We start from the raw sequence: 24,305 nt of genomic DNA, 5'->3' as shown, positions 1-24,305 counted from the left end.
CCACTAGAGGGCATGCAGGAGGCAGCAGATCAATGATTTTCTCTCATCATTGATGTTTCTATCTCTCTCTCCCTTCCTCTCTGGAATCAATTTAAAATATATATATTTTTAAAATAGTGAATGTTGTAAATGGATTCAATTCTTGGTCATTGAGGATACACTTTTTCAATATTCTGAGTAAAAATGTGGTCTATGTGTATATTTCTCTGCTGCTCCTCCCCCCCCCCCCCCCCACTAAATTTTCTTGGAAATTCAATGGTATTTTTTAAATTAAAGAATGAGATAAAAAAGATCTCTTCATAACATGAGTATAGTCACTAAAAACCATTTCTGTGAGTTCAAGTGTGGCTCAAGTGGCAAATCTCAATGATACTTTCATTATCCATATTTGCTGGAACCCTCAGGACTAAAATATGATGATTTCTTAATGTTGATAAGATAGGAAGATAATATCTTCAAAAGATTGAAGTGGGCTCTAAACAGATTGATAGCCAACAGTTTTATTCTTTCTCAACATGTCTCCTCTTATTGGTGAAAGAAACTGATGAAGTATTAAGCATATCTTAAAATCAGTCTTAATGCTGATTATGAAGAAATACTTTTCAGAACTTAGGGCAAAAGAAGCAGATTGGAAACATTAATTCTGTCTCCCAAGTTAAAAATTCAAAATTAGAGCTTTTGAATGAAATTCATCACTTTTGTGTCTGTTAGAGACAAGGAAATAGTTTTCAAAAAGAAAACACAATACAATTTCTGGCTCTAAGTGTTATTTGAATATATCTACACTAGAGGCCCGATGCACAAAATTCGTGCAAGGAGCTAGGCCCTCACAGCCATGGCGGCTGCCTCTGCCTTGGCCCTTGAAGCCGCAGCTTTGTCCAGAAGGTCATAAGGAAGGACGTCTGGAAGGTCATCCGGTCTAATGAGCATATTATGCTTTTATTATTATAGATACCTGATGCATTTATTCCAATCTGGATGCCATTTTCAATGACCTATACTTGCAGTGACATTTAATAGAGACACATAACGAGAAGAAACTGACAGTAAAATATGACCAGACCTCATGGTCTTTATAAATCAACTTGAATAGATAACTTCATTAGAGTTTACAAAATACCAATCATTTTGTTTATGTATACAGTAATTCTTATGTATTAATTTAATGTTAATAGATAAAAGTGGTGATAACATGATATATATATATATTTTATTTTGTTGATTAGTAAAGGTAGTTAAAAGAACAAATTTGAGCAGTATTTCTCTAAAGAATATAACCTAGACTTTTTTAATATCATCACAAAACATTAAGTAGGTAGAAATTTGAGGAAACTACTATCACCTGAACTATTTTGATTACTTGATCAATAAAGCATCCTCTCTAATAAAAGACTAATATACAGATTGGTCATCACTGCAACACACAATATAGCTGCCCCCATGTGGTCAAAGATCCTGCCCCCATGTGGACACAAGATGGCCACTACAAGATGGCCAGCAGGAGAGGGCAGTTGGGAGGCACCCGGCCTGCAAGGGAGGGCAGTTGAGAGGGACCAGGCTTGCAAGGGAGGGCAGTTGGAGGTGATCAACCCTGCAGGAGAGGGCAGTTAGGGGTGACCAGGCTGGCAGAGAGGGAAGTTGGGGGCAAACAGGCTGGCAGGGGAGCAGTTAAGCATCAACCAGGCTGGCAGCGGAGTGGTTAGGGGGTGATCAGGCTGGCAGGCAGAAGCGGTTAGGGGCAATCAGGAAGGCAGGCAGGCAAGCAGTTGGGAGCCAGCAGTCCTGGATTGTGAGAGGGATGTCCGACTGCCCGTTTAGGCCCGATCCCACCAGGATCGGGCCTAAACGGGCAGTCAGACATCCCTCCAGGAGTCCCATATTGGAGAGGGTACAGGCTGGGCTGAGGGACAACCCCCCCCCCGTGCACGAATTTCGTGCACCGGGCTTCTAGTGTTAGTATATTTCAAAATGTCTCCCAGGGAATGCTAGACATCTGTTTAAGTACATTTGGGAAATTCTGCATTATGTAATGCCAAAGTGAAGAATTAAAGTGAATAGGAAAAGACAAGATAAGTTCTTCAGTTAATAATATCATAATTTCAATTAACCAAGGATTTTCAAAATACATATGATGTTTTTATTACATGCAATATTTCTTTTTTATTAGCAGAATTGGTGTTTAGTGGAAGACACATTAGGAAAAATGGACTAGATTGTTGATTTCCTAATAATGGAATTTAAGGTAAACATTATACAAGTCACTCTTACAGACAATATGGCAATAATTATTAGTTCATTAAATAGTAGCATTTATTTATTTGTCAGTCTATGCATCTTTTTAATTCAATCCATTCAATAAATGAGTTTGCATAATAAAACCAAAATACTAATTAAATCATAACTATTCAGCATATGTATTTATTTTATAAGAAATTTGAAATACAGTCCTTTACCTTCCTTGTCATTACTTCTTCAAGTGTAATCACATTCCATCCTTTTATATTACTGGAAATTCTTTCACAAGGGCAGAAAACATCCTTATTAAAAATATAATATGCAAGTTAAAATGAAAATTTACTTCACCTAAATTATTTTCCCTCCCTATAATTAGCAGCTAATCTTATCCACACATAGCTGCAGGCTCAGAACCAGTAAATGCTTGACTGTTGGAATGATTGGGGAACTTTACTTTCTGATAATTACAAGATATAATTACTTTGGAGCTTTCTAAGACCTTTTAGTGATTAGGGAAGCTTTTTTAAATTCAGTCATAACATTTGTATTACTAATAAACTAAGAAGTCTTATATTCTAATAGCTAACAAATTTGAAAGAAACACTGATTCTAAAAATGGTATTGCAGGCTTCAGGGGAAATCATTTAAATATTTAAAAACACTATATTTTCCAGAATACGACTTCACAACTTTTTTCTTTATAAATATAGAATCTATTAAGATGTATAAAGTCAGTGTTATGAATATCTTTTGGGACACTGTATCTCAGAAATAACTGCTAGAAAACATTTTAAAAATTAGAAGAAAATGTTTTCTTTTTCTTTTTTTTGTAGCACTAAATATCCTGAACCAACCAAAAGAGAGAAAAGAAACTGACTTCCAGGGTAATTCACACAAGAATCTGTCACTAAGGATTTGAATGCCTAAGAAGATAGGAGCAATTTAAATTTTCCCTATGACAGTGAATATGACAGGGAAATCATTGCTGAATTGTAATCTGAATATAGGAAAAACTTGAAGTAGAAAACTCACACTTAAAGTTGGGGAAAAGTAAGTAATTTGTTAAAATTTTAATGTGCTAAAATGTATGCTGAAAGCAGGTTTTGTTTGAAGTTTCTACTGTCACGATGAATCCATTGTGCATATCAGTGACAGTAAGACAGGATACCCTGTGGTAAAGGGAGACTTGGACAAGAACAATTCACTTTGGGAAGCTGGAATACATACTATGTTATCGATCATTCCTGTAGAAGCATAAAATAAATATTGTCATGCATATTTTATTACCATTCCACAAACGTGTAACCAAAATACGTTTACATGTACAAGAACCTCAGCCAAATTGTATTGAAGAATTCGCTTAGAGAACACTTATATACTTGAGTGAACTTGTATGCATATATACATAACCCATGGACACAGATAATGGGGTGACGAGAGCCAGGGGCAAGGTGGGGATGCGAGCAGTCTGGAGAGCAGTCTGGAAGAGGTTAATAGGGGGGAAACTGAGGGCCTTTGTAATACTTTCAACAATAAAGGTTTTTTTAAATTATAATAAAAATCAATAAACATCTCCAAGTGAGGATTTAATAAAAAGTAGAACTTATACAAAGATATTAAAGTTCTCATGATAGACTCAAATAAGTATTTTTACTATATTACTAGATATTGGATGTATGTTCTTTCCATGATTAGTCCTGTATGTTGATTAATTCAAACATACTTGTCTAAATCTAAACCAATGGTTATTCTAAGGGGATAAATGAGTTTCAGATTTAAATGTCTTCAACAATGTTTAGTAGCAAGATCTTGGGCCTTGAATTCTAAGTCCCTGAGTTTTACCCTCCTTTTACTTACTTGGGAGTTATGTGACCTTGTTATTAACACATCCATCTGTATGTCAAGTATCGTTCTAAGAATGAAAGAAGGTGGAGGGATTAGCCAAAAAACATATATGCATAACCCACAGACACAGACAACACTGTAGTGATGGTCAGAGGGAAGGGGTGGTGGAGGTGGGCCAAGGAGGGGCAGGTAGGGACTTCTGTAATAGTGTCAACAATAATTATAAAGTTGTGTGTGTTTTTTTAAATAACAGGCATCTTCTAATGTTTTCAATCTGTTCCTATAAAGCTGTGGGGCTAGTTTCTTAATCACACAGGTGTTGTTGTTTTTTTAATTTGATGAGATACATTTTTCAATGAACCTTTTAGTAAAGCCAGAAATGTTTATAATATGGAAAAAAAAGATATATGTTATCTTCACTCTTCATAAGAATTGCCCATATAGATGTTATCCTTATTTTCTAGATAGTGAAAGTTCAAGAAGTTTAAATAAGTTGTCCAAGGTGACAAAGCTAGTAAATGGCAGAAGTAGGACTCAAACATACATTTAATGAATTCTAAAGGCTGACTCTTTAAAATTAATCATCCTGTGAACTTCAGATTTATTAAATTGTTTGAATTAAGTTGATTAAATTTCTTCATTAAATTTCTTAATTCCTCTGATTTCTAAGATTAATTTTCTTACTCCCTTTAAGTTTGAATTTCTTCATGTACACAAGGAGGTAAGCCATTTCCTGTAAGCCTCGTCCAGTAAGTCAACGTGTTAGACAAATATCTCATTTTATTTCCTTCTAATCTAGGTCATTTTAAATAGAAATGACATTTGGATTTTATCCACTTCTCTAAAACAAAAATACTAGAAGTATGTAATACCAGTTTCATTGTCTGAAAGAAATCTTCATAATAACTACTGTATCATAAGTTAGAATTGGGAAATAAATGATATTTACTATTCAACTACAAAATACAAGCTGGGGTGGGGTGGGGTGGTGGGAAGAGATTAACCAAAGAATTTATATGCATATATACATAAGTCATGATGAAGGTCTAGGTGGTGGTGGGGTAGTGGGGTGCAGGGGGCTAATGGGGGAAAAAAAGGAACATCTGTAATATTTTTAACAATAACAATAAATAAAAAAATAAATAAGTAAAATAAAATACAAGATGATATTTTTTAATATGACTAATTTTGAATTACATATAAAAATATTTTTAAAAATCAAATATTAGTTGACTTAAATCAATACTACCCTGAAAATGTTGATTTTTAATGAAAGTCATTTCAATAAAACTACTTGGCTATATTCATAAATAATGACAAAATTCCATATTGTCTTATCACTAGCTATAGTCAAGCCAGTATCCTTAATACAAATGACTGAAGCAGTAACAAAAAACAGCATATAATACTTACACTTCAATATTGTAAACTTGATATTTATACTGCTCTTTTAATAATTCCATGAACTTTATTTTAAATTATAAAAAATCTAAAATTATATAAAAATCCTATATAATAAAAGCCCAGCAACTGAAACAACGGAACAACCAGAACAAACAGAGACCAGAATGACCATGGCCCCTCGACCCAACCAGCCCTGCCCCCCAGCAGGGACCCGCATCCCGATCAAAGGTGTGGCCGTCCTGCAAACCACCCACAGCCCCTTGCCCTGGCAGGCCCTGCCCCCCCAGGGGGACCTCACCTGATCCAGGGCCCCCATCAGGGCAGGCTGGCTGGCTCCCACCCATGCACCAGGCCTCTATCCTATATAATAAAATATGCAAATTGACCCTAACAGTGAAAAGACCAGAACGACTGCCCGAACAGTCACTATGAGGCACACTGACCACCTCTCAGTCCCTTTCTCCAGCCATCAGGCTTTGATCGCCCAATGGTGAACGGGGAACTGGGGTGGGTGGCAGTGGGGGGCGGGGCCAGTGAGCAGGAAGAATGGCCAAACTCTTGGTCCCTCCCCCCGTGCCTGCAGGCTCTGATCACCGGATGGTGAACAGGAAACCGAGGGTGAGTGGCAGGAGATGCAGGTGGCGCCAGGCCAAGGCCCCCATCCCACCGGTCGTCCCACACACAAAGGGTGACCCGTGGCAGGGGTGGAGCCAGCGAGCGGGCAGCCAGGGAAGATGGCCCTGATCACAAGCCAGGCCTAGGAACCGTATCTGCGCTCAAATTTCGTGTGCCGGACATCTAGTAGAATATAAAAGCTATAGGAACAACTACTGAACTTTTTTTACTTGAAGCAAAATTGAAATGAGAGAAGTTCAGCACAATGAGCCACTCTTAGCACTTTGGTAATATGAGATATAATGTCCAATTACTTACAAAAAAGAGAAAGTATAAGTTTGGCAGTGACATATTATTTTAAATCATCTTTGTCACTTCTTTGCTGGGAGACCTGAATTCTGAATAAATTTAGTATTTACCTCCTAGGTTAGATATGAGAAAAATGTGTTTATTCATAAGAAGCATTTAACAGTTTAAGAAAGATATAAAGTACAAATAATGTACAAAAAGTTCAGGTCATTTAGAAAACATTCTAAATGCAATTTATATTAAATAAAATATTGTTTTAAATCATGCCATGCTATGTGAATATGAGCTTGTTTTATATTGTTATATGATACTGAAAAAAATCGATAAAATTGAATATCAGTATTGATAGAATATGCCCTCATTTTAATATAAAATGAACATATATATCACTAAAGAGTGATAAATTCCTGGACATTGTTTTAATATAGATTTTTCAATGTTCTGAAAGTCAACTCTAAAAAAGAATTTAGGTAGATGGATTCATCTAGTGTAGTTTCCTTACCAAACACAAATTATCCCACACACTTTTTAGGACATTTCCTGAATCTCCTGTTAAATTCACACATCTATTTTAGAAAATATATCAGCTCTCAAAAGCAGACATTAGGAAGAGTATTTCTTCAGATAAGGCAGCAGGACACTGATTTTGGATTTTATTCTAAGTGGATGGGCAAGCCATCGGAAGGCGTTAAGCAAGAACACTCACTCACTACCTTATATCATTTATGCGTGACAGCTCTAATCTGGCTGCAGGTAGAAAAGGGATTGTAGAGGGGCAAGAGTGGAAGCAGGAGGAATGGTTCAGGGGGAATTGTGGGCATAGAGGCTAGAAATGAAAATAGTGGTATAGACTTTTTTAGTAGTATAGACCGTTACAGTTAAGTGCTGAGAAGGGCAAGTTCATTGTGGCAGAATGAGCATGAAGCAAATGTGTATGAGGGTGTAAAGCTAAACTGAATGTTTAATGTGCAGAACATTTATTTTAAAAATGCTCTTGGGATTAGCACATATGGAAGCGAAGAGAAAGCAACAGGATTTGGCAGTCAAACTGCAATGCCATCTCAGGGAAGGCCTCAGCCAACTTCACAGTGAGTTCTAGAGAGAAATAACCCTTCAAACTTGTCATGAATTAGGGAGGGGCGCTATGCCTTTATATCCGAAACCCATATTGATCTGTCATAGAATGCAGGATACCCTGGAAGGAGTTATGACCTTGGGTGTGATAATTTTCTTTAGCAGAAAACTGACAGCTGATGGCTATCTTTTGGAAGTTCTTTGAGCACCAAGCTAAATAAAGGCTTCATTCCTGAAGGGAGATCTAGGTGGAGCACCACAGTGTCACTACAACATCCTAAGTAGTTACTGTTGGCCACTGAACATCGTTACAGTGATAGTATGTCAATCTTACTCTTTCTGTTGTGTTCTGAATTAATGGATGAAGGCAATGCTTGCTTGCTTTAGGAAACATTCAACTGAACTTTATAGTTGTATGTCCTTCACTATGTGTAAATCTTCCTAGGGATAACTACCTTTGGTGGGAAGCAAGTACTCTGATGCTTCTATTTGGACCACACTTATTGCCGGAAGCCAATTCCAGCATGTCATAATTGCAAGAGTTTCATCGAAAGGTTGATGGAACTTGGGGACACAACAAGGGCTGAGTCACGTATGTTATTGCCTGTTGGGAATGGCTAAAAGCATTTCCCCAAATCTGAAAGGGATGCATAAATTGATTGCTTGCTGACAGACAGCTCAGGGCATCTTAGTCTACATGTTATCGCCTCCTCCTGGCCAAACAACTGAACAGCCGCAGGTAATTCCCCATTCTGACAATGGGCTCTGTATAGGACACCCTACCCTTTGATGTGTATATCTACCTCACCTTAGGACAAATTGTGTTAATAAAAGCAAGGGGCCTGAGACAAGGAGAACTTGGTTTTCTTTAGCTAAGTTTCCTCTAGCCCCCCAAATGCCTTCCAAAATTATGTTTCATCTCTGGACTCTTATTTAATTTATGCACAGCCCTTCTCCAAATTCCAGAACCCTTCTAGATGCCGGATCAAGACTACTGGCGTTAACTTATCACCCCCATACCTTCCAGTACTTGTCTATTCACATTTTAGTACAATTCAAATTGCTCACTTCTGGGAGACTTTGTTCAAACCCTACACGCTGAACTGAAGTCTTTCCTTTGAGCTTCCCTAGTACTACAGGCTTTGGCAAAAGAAGGTTTAGCGTTGTGAGTACATGAAACAGAGTTTATTATCTCCTTATTATTTATTAATTATTATATTGTTTTTCATACAAACAACTGTAAACCTACTTTTACCCCACCCTGTATTTAGAGATTAACTCTATTATTACATATCTCATAAAGGTAGTATTGTTTTTATTTATCTGTCAGTGGAGAATAAAACCTTTGAGGGAAGGGAATCCCAATTTTCTTCTGGTTTCTCCATTGTAAGTACAATGCCTGACACAAAATTGGTTTTCAATAAATACTTTCCAATTGAATAAAATGATTCAAAGCCACTGGAACTGTACTACAGATATTTTCTATCATTTTCATGCAGTTTGCAAACATTAATTCCATAAACAATAAGAATAAATTTTAACAATAAGAACATTGTTAATATCTAATATTAATAAAGCCCTGTTAGAAGATATGCTAACTGATTTAAATGAATTATTGCATTTTTCCCTATAACATTGCTATTTATTACTATCATAGTCAACCTCACTTTGAAAGTAAAACAGAGAAATTTACTAATTTGTCCTAGGTTTGAAAGGTAAAAAATGGGGAAGTTAAATGTATTCATATTTAAACACATACCACTCAAGGAAAGCATTTACAATATGCTAGTCTTTACTGCATCTACTTTATTATATTTACAAAACTAAAGCAATGAATTAAGAGAACAAAAAAAAGGGACTAAAAATAAGACTTTCAAATAACTAGCTGAATGCCTGGACAAATAATAATCATTTTCCATATCTATATAAATTCAAAATCTCTAACTGATATAAGATTCAAAATCTGTAACTGACACAATTAGAAATTTCATGAATATATTTTAAATACTCATTTCTCCTCTTCCTCTCCTCTTATACTCCATAATGATTTTTATCTTTTTGTAAGATAATATTTTGGAAATATGTTTTGCTTTTGAGACTATTACAATATAGGTGACTTGTTCTATCCTTTGATTTAAATCATCATGTTCTGCCCCTACTAATGTTCCTTTAAATTAAGGATAACCTTAAACTTTATTTAAATTCGTCTTTCATAATAAATAACTTTTTATCCTTTTGTAGAGGATTCAAAAGCAAGCACATCTTTATTAAAAATCTAGTATAAGTAAAGGCATTAGTTTTTTTTTAAAAAAGATAGAAAGAGAAACTGGAGTATCATATAACACAGATTTTCTGTGTAATGATCCAGAAGATCAAAGCATCCACTATTTTTTTTTTCTTACTGCTAAATACAAAGACTATTCTCAGGAAAAGTCCAGCTTAAATTGTTGAGGTCATGGGTTACAATTAATTTGTGGGAAAAGTTTCATATTGGCCGATTAGAAAAGAAACATCAAGGAGGACATTTAAAAAATTCTAAAAGTTGCTTTGGGACATATCTTAAAATGGTACATTATCACATTACCTAAAATGTCCTCATTAATGAGGAGCTTTTGTAGTAGACAGAACTTCTTAGTTAATATTCTCACCTCAAATGCTCCACAATTCACTATTAAGAATTTAGACAGGTAGTTTTTCTCTTAGACAATAATACTTTAAGAATGCACTCTATGATAGTCACCATTCTTGATATCATCATTCTGATACTCAATAAGTCTGATCCTTCAGGGAATGAACAAACACCAATTCACTGTTAGTGATACAGGATTTTTGGGCTAGAACACACAGGATGGTTCCCGGGCTCTTTGTCCGTTGAAGTTGAAGAATGAATCCACAGATGGAAGATGGTATAGCAAAGGTGGAAATTTATTGAAGAACAAGTACAGACTCCCACATGGGGCGGGGGAAAGAATCTCACAGCACAGACTCCCACGTGGGGAGGGGGAAAGAGTCCCAACAAGTTCCTTTTTCCCTGGTTTATAAAGGCTGCAGTTTTTGTGCCTCAATATTTCCTCTAATTGGCCACTATTCCCTTTTGATTTGGTCAGTATAGCAACTCCTGAGCTCAAAGGTCAAACCTCACATGGGACATAGGAGGCCCTCCTTCTTTATTTTGTAAATATAGACCTTTGGTTATTCCCACTTCCCTTGTCTTATGGAAATGCAACTTCTGCTGGGTCCCTGCTTCCTTGTCTTATGGAAATATAACCTTTGTAGCTCTGTGGCCCTGTGTTTCTTCCATGGACCCCATTATTTTAAAAATTCCCTAAACCTGCCTTTTTCACCCTTAAAAATTCCTATTTCATTAGTATATATTCCAACATAAAATACCCTATTATACTACTGTGCTATTAGGGAAATAATGAAAATTATGTTAAGATTAGTTTAGTAAAAATAGGAACATGTAGTGTAACATAGATTTATAAAATGAAAATAATATAATTCCACAGCCATAATAATGGACTATGATTATTATAAAGATTATGAAAAAAGATATTAATTCTAAAGATTGGAATGATAACATGATGAGCAAAACTTTCAGTTAAGAAAAGCACAAAATTCAACTTAATATTAGGAAATAAGAAAATGTTGCAGAAGATTTTATATTTTTGCTTTTTAATTTCATATAATATTGAAATTTTCAGTTTCAGTGTTTGAGGAAAAAGATAATTTTTAAAACTTTAAAACTATTTTTCCATCAAAGTACCTAAACAAATAAAATAATACCATTTCATTTCTATTCAGGTTCAAATTTTAAATAACCAGTAGGCAATACAGACAGATATTATTTTAGTTTATATACAGAGTAGGTCCTCGGGTTACATCGGAGATCCGTTTCTACAGCGCGACTTAATACGATTTTCACCGTTAAGTAGGAACCCACCTACATAAGCACCTACGTCACTCACATGGAGCACATACACAGCAGTAATGAAGTGAAACAGTAAAAAAAAATTTAAAAGAAAGATAACAATTCCTGACCTTTACTTGTGGTAAATAAATAATAAAAAACATAAAGCACATATGTACATATGTCGAAATGACAGAAATATTATTTTAATAAATAAATGGGAGATGGCGACGTAACCACGAAACGACATACATCAAGTCCAACGTAACCCGAGGCCTGTCTGTACATGCATGTATTGCAAAACTAATGCCAGTATTATGTAATTTTTTTTCTAAAAAATATATTTATTTGTTATATTGTGGTAAGAAAACTTAAAATGAGATCTACCTTTAAAAAATATTTAAGTCCACAATACAGTGTTGTTAACTATAGGTACAATATAATACAGAAAATCTCCAGAATTTCTTTATCTTACATAAGTGTAACTTTATAATCATTAAAATATTCCCGCCCTAACCGGTTTGGCTCAATGGATAGAGCTTCGGCCTGCGGACTGAAGGGTCCTAGGTTCGATTCCGGTCAAGGGCATGTACCTTGGTTGTGGGCACATCCCCAGTAGGGGGTGTGCAGGAGGCAGCTGATTGATATTTCCTCTCATCAATGTTTCTAACTCTCTATCCCTCTCCCTTCCTCTCTGTAAAAAATCAATAAAAAATATATATTTAAAAAAATATATATATATATTCCCATTCCCTCCTTATCCAAGTCCCTGGCAACCACCATTTTACTCTCTTTCTGTAAACTTGACTATTTTAAATACCACAAATACCTGAGATCATGCAGTATTTGTCTTTCTGATCTGGCTTACGTCAATTAGCATAGTGTCCTTCAGGTTCTTTCACATTGTCCCATATGGCAGGATTTCCTTTTTTTAGGGCTGAATAATAGTCAATTGTATGTTTATGTGTTTGTGTGTGTGTGTGTGTGTGTGTGTATGTATGTATATATATATATGTATGTATATACACACACATATATATATATGTGTGTGTGTGTATACATACATATATATATATATATGGCTAATATACTAAGTATCCAACCATCCAACCAGTTGCTATGACATGCACTGACCACCAGGGGGCAGATGCTCAACACAGGAGCTGCTGTGACACACACTAGCACCACGGACCTGGCGCCCACAAAGCAATACTTGACTTCCCCCAAGTGGGACATAGGCCCCACCACCACCCCAGAGCGACACCCCACCATATCACAGCCAACGCTGCCGAGACCCCATGGCGCAAAATGTAGCCCGCAGCCCATCCCAGCCTGGAAATAGGTGCTGTGGGCGCCGGTTAATGGTGTCACGTAGCAATGCCCAGCTTCCTCTCCCTAGCGATGACTAGCCTCCTTGCAGTTTCTTCAGCCCAGGAACATAACCTGCTTTATAGCCAGGTACAAGCATTTCACACTTTAACCAAATGTCTGTGAAGTGTTTTCCCATGCCTCATCTCATTTGATCCTCACAGAAGTCCTGGAGTAGGTAGATAGGAGGCTCTGTGGAATCCTATTTTCTTTTCATTAGCCGGAAAACAGATTTAGAAAGCTTAGAAACTTGACCCAACTGAAAAGAAGTAAGACATGGTGGAACTTGAAAATGACTTCAGGTTTTCTCACTGCGCAGAATATAGTCAAACACTGATGCAGTTAAATAGTTTACCCTTTGTTCTCCCTGCATGATCTACAATAATAAGCAAGTTTATTCTATATCTATAAAAGACTAAGTTGACTCATGCATGCGCGATACATATAAAGTTCTCGCTGGTGCCAATCGCATGCATGTGTTTCAAACTGTCATTGTTGATCGTGAATTTGGTTGACACTTCAATTATAGAGAAGGGCAAATAGCAATATTAAAATATTTCTTCTAATTAATTTCCTTTCAATGTGCACAAATCTGTGCACCGGGCCACTAGTGTATAATATCCAATTATCTAAATACTAGAGGCCCAGTGCATGAAAATTCATGCACTGGAGGGGGGAGTCCCTCAGCCCGGCCTGCCCCCTCTCACAGTCTGGGAGTCCTTGGGGTCGGGAGGCGACCCAGTGATCAGGGGAAGGTGATGCCCCCATCACACCTCTGCCGCTGCCACTGCTGGCAGCACAAGCCTCAGCCTGCCCTGGTTACCTGAGGCTCAGGCCAGCCCTGGGCAGCGCCATCCAAGGCTTGCCTGTACCTTGGCCGGTCCTACTTTCCTGAGCCTCAGTCAGTGGGGGGTGCAGGAGGACCCGAGGCTCCCAGTGGGGCTGAGGGGACTCTGGTGGCAGGCATGCAGAGCAGCCGGCCCCAGTTGAGGAATGGAGGATACTCTCAACAACATGAGTTATAACTTCCAATTTGTTGGATACCACAGTCAGACTTCAGCTTCAGGGGAAGGAGGAAGAGAGGGATGGGCAGCTCGTTGGAGGAGCCTGGGTGAGCTGTCAGTCAATAGGGGGTGCAGGAGGACCCGAGGTCCCCAGCAGGGCTGAGGATACTCCGGTGGCAGGCCCATGGAGCAGCTGCCCCACCCCCCAACGTGGGCGCTGCCAGCTTGTTATGGTGTGATGGTCAATTTGCATATTACCTCTTTATTATATAGGATATAAAAGCCTAAGTGACCGTTTGACTGTTTGACAGTCCAACTGGTTCCTATGACATTTACTGACCACCAGGGGGCAGACACTCTGACTGGTAGGTTAGCTTTCTGCTGGGGTCCGGCCGATCAGGACTGTGCAAGATGGGCCGGACATGCCCTGGAGCCCTCCTGCTGCCCCTTCCCAGACCCAACTGTGCACCAGTGGGGTCCCTTGGCCTGGCCTGTGCCCTCTCGCAATTTTGGACCCCCTTGGGGGATGTCAAAGAGCCAGTTGTGGACTGATCCCCACCTTCTCTTTACACCCCCTGCCCCCTTTACCTCTAATCCTGTCCCTGGGCTCCCATACCTGTAATTCCTTCTTCCCTACGTAATCTTGTCCTTCTACCCAATATAAGCAGTTGGCTTATGGTGGGGTACAGAGCAGATGTTTGTGGATGACCTGCTGCTCTCCCATACTGCTGGTATTATTGGAATAAACACTCATATATGAGTCAACCCTGTCTCTGCTTAATTGGCTCAAGTAGTGACAGGCAGCCCAGACCCCCTTGGTAGTCCAGTTGCAGACTGTTTTAGTTTAATATGGTTCCACTGTCTATTTTTGTTTCTGTTACTTGTGTTTTGATGTCATATCCAAAAACCATTGCCAAGATCAGTGTCATCAAACTTTCCTCTATGTTATCTTCTCAGTGTTTTACAGTTTCAAAGTATTTTAAAACAAAAACAAGTCTAATTTGATATTGTAATTCAAATGTGCTAATATAAATGAACTCTGTATTAGGAAACAATGCATTGTTATGTTAAAATCTAAAACTTACATTTAAATTGAGGGCAAAACTTGTATAATATTTACACCTGACAACTCAAAATAACTGGAATTATAAAATTTTAAACTTTGTACCTAAATTAGAACTGAATTGTCTACTTGCAATTACTATGTTTGATGAATATAAATTGGCCAAATAATACTTCAGGACAGAAAAAAGTATTTCATGTACTTTAACACTTTTACAACTAAAGAGATAATATACTACAGATGAGAGAAGTAATTTTTATACTAAGTTCTTAGGAGCTCAGGGAATAGAATTGGGGAAGACCAAGGAAGGAATACCAACAAAAATATATAATCACTGTGTCAAAAATTATAACGCTAATTGTGTATATTTGCATAAAACATTTGCTGTATAATAAATGATGAATAAAATAAGACTTACTTTATTGTCTTTAATTTTCTACTTCATCTCAATTCTACATGAAGCATGTAAGTTATAATATTGTTCACCTAGTTTCCCTCCCATTTAAAATTGCTTTTCTTGGCAAACACTTCAGTAAGTTTTATGCATGAGAAAACCAAGTGTGTTTGAAATTGATAAAGGTTATGAAGCGCTATATATTAGCTAAACAGAATTTCTGTAAATATATTTTAAGGCAAATCTTATCAACCAAATGTCAGAATCACTCCACTGATATTCATATTATTGTGACATGCTCACTGTTGAAATGAGCAAGCTGTTCACCAGAGATTCAAACATTAAGTAGAGATAGAAAAATTTATTTGTTCTATGTATTTCCTGATAAACAAAGTAACTTCCTTGGGTATTTGCTCTTTAAATAAAGGTGGATGGCACACATTTGATAATGGTACCGTTAGAATAAGAAGAGGAAATGAGTACAACACAGCTGCTTTTCAAAAAAGAAACAAATTGTTCCTTAGGAATTTTCATAAATAAATTTTCTTCTCTGACACTTTTTAGATGCTTCTTTTTTCTTTTGTGGCACAGATTTGTAATGCAATATCCCAAAGACACATGTGTGTGTTTTAGGAAGTAGGAGGAGGTGAAGTACTTAATTGTCCAATGTCAAGCATAATCAAAATACATATTCTGAGGCAGATCTACTCAGATATATAACAAAACCATTTTCTAGTTATTTCCTTAGTGGGCTTTGTTTTAATATATATACATACATACATACATACACTAGTGGCCCGGTACATGAAATTTGTGCACATTAAAAGGGAATTAATTAGAGGAAATATTTTAATATTGCTATTTGCCCTTTCTCTACAATAGAAGTGTTAGAGAGATGAAAGAAAATTAGTAAAATGTATATGAAAACAATATATAAATTTATCAATAAATAAACAATCACAACATGATATAACAACAAAACATGATATAAAAATACAAAAACAGGATGTAAAAACAACACTGATACAAACATGACTGATAAATTGATTAAACTTATTCTAATATCTCCCTGTATACCACATTAAGAGTGAAAACACTTTCACAGTGCTTGACTAATTTCCCTTGTGATGAAGTATTTACAACTTTAACTTTAACATCACATGCTCTTCGAACTCGAGAGAAAGCAACATATAACTGACCATGTGCAAAAACAGGTTCAGGTAAGAATATTCCTACTCTGTCTAGAGTTTGTCCTTGTGATTAATTTATAGTCATCAAAAATGCTGGGATTACAGGAAACGGTCTTCGAATTAATTTAAATGTGAGGCCAGTGTCAGATGGGGACAAATCAGTTCTTGGAATCAGAACAACCTCTCCTTCTGAAGATCCTGTTAATACTTCAGCTTCAATAATGTTAGGTCACAATCTTTTGAAAATAAATCTAGTACCATTACAAAGACCCTGTCTCTCTGTTTTTCTCAGCAGTCCTCCAGGCCTCCCTGACTCCCTCTTTCTCTTTCCCAGCTGGGAGGGGGCAGAGCCAGTAGGGGCAGCTCCCACCTTCCCTTCCATCCAGGCCCCTTCAGGCCCAGTCTGTTTTGTTTCCATCTCTCCATCCCAGTCTCTCCCAGTCTCTGTCTCTCTTTGTTTTTCTCAGCATTCCTCCAGGCCTCCCTGCCTGCCTCCCTCTCTCCCTCTTCCTCTTTCCTGGCTTGGGGGGGGGGGGGGGGAGTGGGGGCAGCTCCACCCTCTGCCCACCCTGGGGCCTCGTTCTGAGAGCATCTCCAAGAGTGAGCTGGGAGGGAGGGAAAGAAAGGGAGAAAAGGCTGTGAGCTGGTGGGTGCTGTGTGTGTGTGTGTGTGCGCTTGTGAGTGTGAGTGCTGGCCCTGCCTCTCCCGGCCCCCGGCCCCACTGCCACAAGTCCCTACCCACCAGAGCCTGCTACTCACACAGCCTGGGTGTTAGGTCGAGCCTTCGATCATTTTGGATGTTATGAATCCTAGCTCTTTGTATATATATACTAGAGGCCTGGTGCATGAAATTCATGCACGGGGGTGGATGGTTATCCCTCAGCCCAGCCTGCACCCTCTCCAATCCGGGACCCCTCAGGGGATGTCTGTCTGCTGGTTTAGGACAGGGATCAGGCCTAAACCGGCAGTCAGACATCCCTCTCGCAATCCAGGACCACTGGCTCCTAACCACTCACTTGCCTGCCTGCCTAATGCCCCCAACTGCCCTCCCCTGCTGGCTTCATCTTGCCCCCAACTGCCCTCCCCTGCCGGCCTGATCACCCCTAACTGCATTTGCCTTGGCCCCCACCACCATGGCTTTGTCTTGAAGGAAGTCAGACATTTGAAAGATGGCTGGTCGACCCGGTCTAATTAGAGCATTACCCTTTTATTAGTATAGACATGTATACTAAATATTAAGGAATTTCAGCAAAGAGGGGATGGCAAAAATTATTACTCTTTATCTTAATTTATATAAGCAATCACACAAAGAAGAGCTACTTAGGAGTTAAGATTTTGGGTTTTGTCATTTCAATACCTGGTAATTACAGTGAAGGTGTTTCAATGAAGTTCTGAAATGTAATTCAGATCAAGAAAAAAGCTATTAGTTTTATGAAGCAATTTTATTGCTAGGGACAAATTTTAAATCATTACAAGTCATACAATGCTTTTGAATTGTTCTTTAAGTTTAATGGAACAAGGTTGTAGTAATAATTACAAAAGAAAGACCTGTCCAGGCAGATTTATTATAAGAAAAGAATATTATTTTATTAGGTACATTTAGCCCATTTATATATATTGATATGATGGTATGCTTGATCACCACTCTGTCAAAGTATTTTATACTTATATATTTTTTGCACATTTTATGTTTCTTTCCATGTAGGGTATGGTTATTCTTGTTTATAAGGAATACTTTCCCCTATGACTTTTTTCAAACCATTAGGAAAATCAATTATGATATAGTAGGCAAAATACTAATGTAAGTATTATTCATTGTTTTTTACAAAATTTCTTGAAGAACCTGGTATAATCACTTATTAATGTATAAATTAGCTTATACACACATTTAAGACAATGTAAATTATATAAATATAGATATTTTAAGAAGTCATCTATGTATATAATGACATGTATAAACATCGAGATAAAATTATTTAGAATTGAAATAAATTTGTTGGAAAAATATATGTCCTCTTATTAGAAATGGACTATTTTCTACTTTAATTTTACTTTCTAATTATAGATCCTAAAGTGCTATGTTATGTATTTATTTTCAAAACTTATGTTATGTATTTATTTTCATGTACGGGGGGAGGGGATGATAATCCCTCAGCCCAGCCTGCACCCTCTCCAATCTGGGACCCCTCAGGGGATGTCCGACTGCCAGTTTAGGACAGGGATCAGGCCTAAACCAGCAGTCAGAAATCCCTCTCGCAATTCAGGACCACTGACTCCTAATCACTCACCTGCCTACCTGCAATAACTCAAAGAACTATTGATTTTAAATTAAAATTTAAGATGGTACAATATATATTTAAAATGAGTTTATTTTATATTAATTACTAGTGGCCTGGTGTACGAAATTCGTGCACGGAGGGGGGGGTTCCCTCAGCCCAGACTGCACCCTCTCCAATCAGGTATCTCTGTGGGATCAGGCCTAAACCAGCCGTTGGACATCCCTCTCACAATCTGGGACCGCTGACTCCTAACCGCTCACCTGCCTGCCTGCCTGATCACCCCTAACTGCCTCTGCCTGCCTACCTGATTGCCCCTAACCCCTCTGCCTGCCTGCCTGATTGCCCCTAACCCCTCTGCCTGCCTGCCTGATCTCCCCTAACTGCCTCTGCCTGCCTGCCTGATCGCCCCTAACTGCCCTCCCCTGCCGGCCTGATCTCGCCCCCAACTACCACTGCCAGCCTGATCTCGCCCCCAACTGCCCTCCCCTGCATGCCTGATCTCACCCCTAACTGCCCTCCTATGGGATCGGGCCTAAACCCGCAGTCAGACATCCCTCTCGCAATCTGGGACTGCTGACTCCTAACCACTCACCTGCCTGCCTGCCTGATCACCCCTAACTGCTTCTGCCTACCTGCCTGATCTCCCCTAACTGCCCTCCCCTGCCGGCCTGGTTGCCCTCAACTGCCCTCCCCTGCTGGGAAGATCTCACCCCCAAAGGCCCTCCCCTGCCGACCTGATCTCGTCCGTAACTGCTCTCCCTTGATGGCCTGGTTGACCCCAACTGTTCTCCCCTGCCGGCCTGATCTTGCCCCCAACGGCCCTCCTCTGCCAGCCAATTTGGTTCTGATTGGTCAGTTTCTATGCCAGTCAGCGTCAAAAGCTCTGCCTTCTAGGCAGCCACTGGCTCCTCACAGTTGACCCAGATTTGGTTCTGATTGGTCAGTTTCTATGCCATTCAGCATCAAAAGCTCCTCCTCTTAGGCAGCCATTGGCTCCTCACAGTTGACCCAGATTTGGTTCTTTTTTTTTTTTTTTTTTTTTTTTTTGGTGGGGGGACGGGGGGTGGGCTTTTTATTAAGTGGTTGTTACAGGGGTCAGACCACGTAAGTGGTGCCAGCCCTGAGAATGCAGGCTCTCAATGTTGATCACAAAGCCCCCAAGGTTGGTCGTGATGAGCCCCAAGGTCAGAAATGAAACTGAAAGGCCTCGGTCACATGCTGCTTCCAGGCGTCTAGGCTGGGCAGCAAGGAGGAGATGCCCATGATGTGCCAGGTCTCCCCATCGGACACCACCAAGATCTGGTAAAACAGCAGCTGCATGCCTACCTCTGCCAGGAGCCCAATCATGGTAGGCAGCATGGCAGGGTTGGAGGGCTGAGCCCAGAACAGGAGCAGGGGCAGACCCCTGCAGAGAGGCACTTCTGGTCTGAAGATAGCTCCGTTGAGAGCCTACAGCACAGGTGTGGTGCCCTGGACAAAGCCTACAGCCTGGTAGGGGGCACCTGCCAGGGCCATGCTCAGGAGGCCTTCCCCGCATCCCTGCTCTCCTGGCACAGTGGGGTTATGGGAGGTGATTACATTGAGGCCATTCTCCTTCACCAGCAGCTTGGCATTCACCAAGTTCACATCCGCATGATTAGAAGAGTCTTTGAGGAGGCCGACAATGACTGTGGGGCTCAGACAGTTCCTGGCATTCTTCAGGGATAAGCCCTGCATTACCACCTGGATGGTCCCTTTGGGGGACCCTGCCCAGGCTCGCATCAGAGTCCCCAGAGCTTCTGCCAGACCGATCCAAGATTTGGTGTGTGGAGAGAAGGCGCTGGTAAGGGCCTGGGCATTCACGACCCCCACAAGGGCTCTCCCCTTCACTGTGTCCACGAACTGGACAGCGATATCCTCCCCACAGCGGCTCTGGGCCTCCTTGGTGCTGGCCCCCAGGTGGGAGCAGCTGATGACATTCTCGTGGTCCACCAAGGCACAGTCCTGAGGGGGCTCCTCCATGAACACGTCCAGCACTATGCCCATGCACTGCCCCAACTTTAGGGCCCAGAGCTGGGCGCCCTCATCCACGATCCCTCCGTAGGCGCAGTTCACCATGCGCACGCCCTTCTTGTACAGGGCAAAGGTCTTGTTGTTCAGCAGGCCTGTCGTGGAGGGCAGGAGAGCAGTGTGCACAGTGATGAAGTCATAGAGGGCCCAGATTTCCTCCAGGGGCAGCTGCTGAATGCTGAAGGAGGCTGAGACCTCTGGTGAGATGATGGGGTTGTATCCTACAGTCTTCATCCCAAAGAACTGCATCCAACAGCTACCGGTCTCCCGATCCTCCCCAGGCCAAGAATTTCCAGGGTCTTTCCATTCAAAATTCCATAAACTTCTTTCAGTCCTATTTGCCATCCTTCATCGAAGCTGTCACCTGGGGAATCTGCCTGGCCAAACACATGATCATCCCACAGGTGAGCTCCGCAGCACTAAGACTGTTCTCATTGGGAGTGTTCATGACCAGGATGCCCTTCCTCATGGCGGCCTCCAGATCCACGTTGTCCATGCCAGTGCTGGCCCTGCCTACCACCAGGATCTTCTCTGCTGCGTTGATGACATCTGCAGTCACCTTGGACGATAAGGCCTTCGCAGTCCTGCAGCTCAGCTATCAGCTCCTCTTTGCTCAGGTTCTGCTTCTCCACCACCTGCAGCCCTCCATCTTGCAGGATCTTCCAGCAGCAAGGGTTCAGGCTGTCACTGATAAAGACTTCCTGTAGATTTGCAAAGGCCATTGCTGGAGCTGGCCTTGAGATGGACGCTCTCCCAGGACAGAAACACCTCTAAGTCCCTAGATTTGGTTCTGATTGGCATCCATTGGTTCCTCACACTTTACCCAGATTTGGTTCTGATTGGTCAGTTTCTATGCCAGTCAGCATCTCTGGGCCTATCAACGGGGTCTGATCAGAAAGGCAGGCGGGGCTGATCAGCAGCCGTGGTTGAGTCCTGGAAAGAAATGGAGGCGCGGTTGCTGGCCAGACTGGGAGAGAAAGAGAGAGGCAATTGCTGATCAAAAGCTGCCACAGAGGCAATGGATCAGTCCCTGCTTCTCTCTTCAGGCCTCTCTCTGGCCCTGATTCACAGCCCCCTCAGCAGTCAGTGCTGGGGTACAGCGCCTGCAGCCCAAGCAGTCAGTGGCAACCCAGCACTGACTTCTGGTCTGGTCGAGCTTCCTAGTAATGGTGGTTACACCCTGTCTCTTTATTATAGAGATAATCTAGGCCACTGAATTTTAAAAAAATTGTACATGCCCAGAGATATAACCAAAGTTTATAATTAATGTCAAAATATAGTATGTAAAATTTTAGCCCCTGTACATGATTTCAAATAGTATTAAAAGGTTTAATTAAAAAAAAGAAATTGCATAAAGTCAACAGTATTTCTTCATTAATTTCCTCATGTATTGAACACTTTAAAAGACAATTACAATTGCTTTTAATTACTAAACTTGTTTATTGGACAGAAAAAAATGTCTCTATTGCATTTCAGATCATTCTCCCACAGCAAATGACAAAATTATTTAATAGTTTCATATGATCTTTTATAAAATTAAAAGTAAACATTTGAAGGTAAGCCACATTTTTCATATTAGGTTAATTGGTTATTAAAATGAAATTATTGCCCTGACCAGTTTGGCTCATTGGTTGAAGCATCAACCTGAAGACTGACAGGTCTTGGTTTGTTTCCCAGTCAAGGGCATTATCTGGGTTGCAGGTTTGATCCCGCCACAGTCCAGGTACATGTGAGAGGCAACCAATTGATGTCTCTCTCACATCTATGTTTCTCTTTCCCTCTCTCCCCTTCCTCCCTCCCTTAAAAAAAAAAAAAAGAAGAAGAAGAAAAGAAAACAAGAGCCCAGTTGTCCTTGCTCAGTGGTTGAGCTTGATCTATGAACCTGGAGGTTAGGGTTCGATTCCAGGTCAGGGCCATGCTTGGATTGTGGGCTTCATCCCAGTAGGGGGCATGCAGGAGGCAGTCAATCAATGATTCTCTTTCATCATTGATGTTTCTATCTCTCTCTCCCTCTCCCTCTCCCTTCCTCTTTAAAATCAATAAAAATATATAAAAAAGGAAGCAAAGAAATTATTAGCTTTGTCATAACTTCTCTAATAATAATGTATATCTCTAAATTTATTAGCTAATTTAAAAATAAAATAATGTAAATTGCATGAGGCCTACATTCCATATATTAAATTCTGAATTTACAGTCTATTTTATTGATACATGTGAGAAAATCTAAATATATTGTCCTCCAAGATTATATTATAAAAATTATGTTCATAATGTATGATAAATTATTTATATCTTTCAATGTAACATTGCCTATGTTATTTCATGAAAGTTATAAATTAGAACATAGATGATATCCATATTAAAAAGCCACTTAATGATTTTATATGCAGAATTACCACTAAACGGAGATATCATTTTTAAACTTTTAGAATTTTATTTGGAAATCTTAATCAGTGCTTATGAGGCTATATTTTAAAGATTCCTAAATATGCTCTACTTATTAAGATGAGAATTTCTACTTCAATCCTTGCTTAAGCAAGTTATATATTCCCTGTTATATAGCCACAGCTGATATTATGAAATTCTGAGTCACAGAATAAACAAACAAGAATAACTAAAGTCACTATTTGAAAAAAAACACACTTGAAACAAGAAAACAATGACCAAATTAGGATAATTATACTCACTTATATGTTCATATGGCACTAACTTGTATTTTCCAAGCTTCTGTTCTACTGGACAAAGTATTAAATTAAAATAATAACATAATTTATCAATTCAAGAAGAAAAAAAAAGTTTGAAAAAGGGTTATAAGAAACATTTCTGCTAGCTTCTAAAATAAATGAAATAATTGACAATTTGTCAAGAGATTTTTGAAAACCAATGATCCTAACCATAAAATCTTTCTAATGAATAAACAGATCCCCGAAACAAAATCATTTATCAAAAATCAAAGCTGGAACTGAAACTTGGATAATGACTTAAATATTTTTTCAAATTATATGAGCCAAATTCAATCATTTAGTCACATAATTACTTCTTCAATAGCTATTTATCAAGCCTATCTATAACAAAAACAGTGTAATATGCGAATTAGACTGGACATCCTTCCGGATGACGTTCCGGAGGAAGCTGGGGCTGTGAGGGAAGCCTGGGTCTCAGGTGTCTGCCGGAGGGAAGCCGGTGCAGCTGGGGGAAGGAAGGCCTAGTCTTGCACGAATTTTGTGCATCTGGCCTCTAGTTCTATACATAAAGTTCTCTATCAGGTGCTAAAAATGTAGAAGAAAATTAAAATGTTCCTATAAAAAAGTAACTTGTTTTTTATAATTAATACATTTTTTTCTCATTCAAACGATGACCATTTTAGTAAAAAGATAAATTAGGTAAATCATAATGGTTTGCATATTGAAACTTTCTATTAATAATATTGCAGTCACATAATTAACTCCTCAACAATTCTCTCAGACTTGTACAGAAAAATTTAAGTAGGGAAGTTGGTAAAGTTTTTGACAGTTACAAATATCATAAAGATAAAACAAGAATATTAAGTCATTATCAAGTCTGGT

The 24,305-nt window shown here is 39.3% G+C and overlaps 1 pseudogene across 1 annotated transcript; it reads right to left on the bottom strand.

The window, feature by feature from the left end:
* Window positions 1–19,875: 19,875 nt before the first annotated feature.
* Window positions 19,876–21,461, bottom strand: LOC307105667 (D-3-phosphoglycerate dehydrogenase-like; annotated as a pseudogene). Its single transcript has one exon. The product of its transcript is annotated as a D-3-phosphoglycerate dehydrogenase-like (transcript).
* Between the last annotated feature and the right edge of the window lie 2,844 nt (window positions 21,462–24,305).

The sequence above is a fragment of the Cnephaeus nilssonii genome (assembly GCF_951640355.1).
Source record: "Cnephaeus nilssonii genome assembly, chromosome: 9".
Classification (NCBI taxonomy): domain Eukaryota; kingdom Metazoa; phylum Chordata; class Mammalia; order Chiroptera; family Vespertilionidae; genus Cnephaeus; species Cnephaeus nilssonii.
Note: the sequence above shows the minus strand (reverse complement) of the source record. Positions and strands in the feature narration are given on the sequence as shown.